The sequence below is a fragment of the Myotis brandtii genome, unplaced genomic scaffold (assembly GCF_000412655.1).
Source record: "Myotis brandtii unplaced genomic scaffold, ASM41265v1 scaffold405, whole genome shotgun sequence".
NCBI classification, from domain to species: domain Eukaryota; kingdom Metazoa; phylum Chordata; class Mammalia; order Chiroptera; family Vespertilionidae; genus Myotis; species Myotis brandtii.
The window spans coordinates 1,514,526-1,516,915 of NW_005365553.1; positions in this window are offsets into that span (position 1 = coordinate 1,514,526).

Sequence of the window (2,390 nt, forward strand, 5' to 3'; positions counted from 1 at the left end):
TAAATATTTAGTCTGAAAAAGTGAATAAGAGAAGGGTGAGATAAATACCATAAAAAGACACTACAATGACTTTCAGTAAGCTTATGTCTGTAAGGCGATTTAACTTACACATGGCAATAGCAAATATTTTCTGAACTATTTTAGAAATATTTTATTTTTAGAAATTTGTTAACAGATTTTCAAATTCTAAGTCAGTCTTTCTCCAAAACTACATTTTACTGAATATTTTGCCCAAGCTTTAATGTAATACAGCTTTGAAATATCTTTCTTTAATTATCTCTCTCCCCCTTCTTTTACTGTTTTAAAACAATCTAGTACTAAATCCCAGCCCTAATTTTTCTTTAAAAAACATCCTTACATATTTTTGTACACTTCACAGAACACTTTGATTGCACAATGTCTGGCATCAGCCTGTTTCTATCTTGACTACCACATACTCATTCCAAACCCTGTTTTTATTCTCACCACAACTCCGTTTTCTTATACCCAGTTCTGTGTATAAATCCTCCTTATTTTTGGTTCTAAAAGCTATGGTGTCGTTTCCTATTACATCATATTCAAAATTCTGGACTTTGGTTCACAGACGTTTACCAATATCCACTAGCTTACCTGCTTTTCCTTTCTTTCAGCTCTCCACGTATCTTCTTCCCTGTCTTGAGGCAAACGTTTTTTTGTTTTTTTCATACCCCAGATGAACTTTTATTCTCAAACTAAATGTCATTCTCTTCCGTGTTCAGCAGACTATCATCTATCTTTCAGCTGAAAAGGACCAGAAATCCCAATGACTCCTAGAAGCTCCTTCCAATACAGAATGCTAGGAATGGAGTTACTAGTATTCATTTCCATTCCCTTCTTTATCTAGCAGGAATTATATTTTACTCTATTCACTTTGATTATTGCTTCAGATATGCAGGTATTTGGGGTGAGAATACCACAGCATTATGGTGAAGTCCTTTCCTATGCCTGCTTAATCCTAAAGCCATCTTTCAGGTTGAAGTGCTGTAGTGGAAAATACAGAGGAGCATCTTTGTTCTAGAAATCTAGTGAGTGCTTATACCTTTTTACATCTTATAATTCATTGCTATGTACGTTATCTCATTTGACTCGTAAGAATTGTGAGAGCTAGGGGTGCAGCCCCTGTTTTAAGTGCGAGGGAACATGAAGCTCTAGTGTACTGCAATACTCAAGGGGACAGACTCTGGAATCAGGAAGAACTGAGTTTGAATTATTATTACAATGTTTATACCTGTGTGCCTTTGGGGAAACTATTAATATCTCTAAACCTAAAATCCTCACAAAAAGAGGACAGTAATCACTACATGATACACCACCTGTAAAGAGCATCACATGTAAAGTGGATCACTTGACACATGGCAAGTACTTAGTAAGTAGAAGCATGTTACCGGATTTGCCCAAGACACACTTTCAGAACATGCCTGCAAGGAACTGAAACCAAGATTTTGGACTCCAGACCTCATGCTTTGCCACTACCCCTGCTTCCTAACGCACTGATTTAATTAAACTACTAACCTGATAGATGACCTTGGGCACAATACTTCATTGAGTCCGTTTACTCATCTGTAAACTGAGTCTTTTCAGACTTTCAGGGTCTATTCCAGATAAATTAGATTTTTCCCCCCCTGTAGACTGAAGTTCAAGTGCGTAATATATCCAAGATCTGTAAAACCGTAAGCTGTGCACATTGCAATGAATTTTTTTCCTATATGCATATTTCGATCAATATTTAATTTTCTGGACACACTCAGCTGTTGCCTGTCTTTAGTCTGCGTACCAGCGACTCGTGAAGGAAAGACCCATGCTTAGCTTTATTTATTTATACCCAGGCTTGTTCCCGAAAGGATTTAAGGCGGCGAGTGACACTAGGCATTCCCTAAGGATGTTACACCGTGCGAGTCATAAATACTCTTTTGACTAATCACCCGGCAGAAAATCTCCGATGAGCGAGATGTTCACGAATGTCTTTCCCCCTGACTCTTAAAAAGTAAAAACCAGTGCACTTCGCTACAAGTTCTGGGAGCATCCAGTGCAGGCTCTAACCTCAGCCTTGACACGGTCCCACCAGCGGTGGACGGGTCACTCCAATGCCCTTCTCCAACTCGCCCCAGTCCTCGCCGCGCCGGTCCCGGCGGGACGGAGATCCCAGCCCGCCCCTCCACTCGCTCTCGCCCCCAAGTTCCCTGATTGGAAAGGGGCCTGGCGAGCCCGGCTCCCGTTCCCACTTTATTGGCTGGCCCCGCTGTCAGTAATCCCGGCTTCCCGCCTTCCAGCCTAGCGCGTTGCTCGGACCCCTCGGTTTGGGCGACAAGCCGCTTACGTTTGCCTGAGCCGTGTTGCCGGGGCCCCGCCACCTTTCACCCCCACCCTTCCCA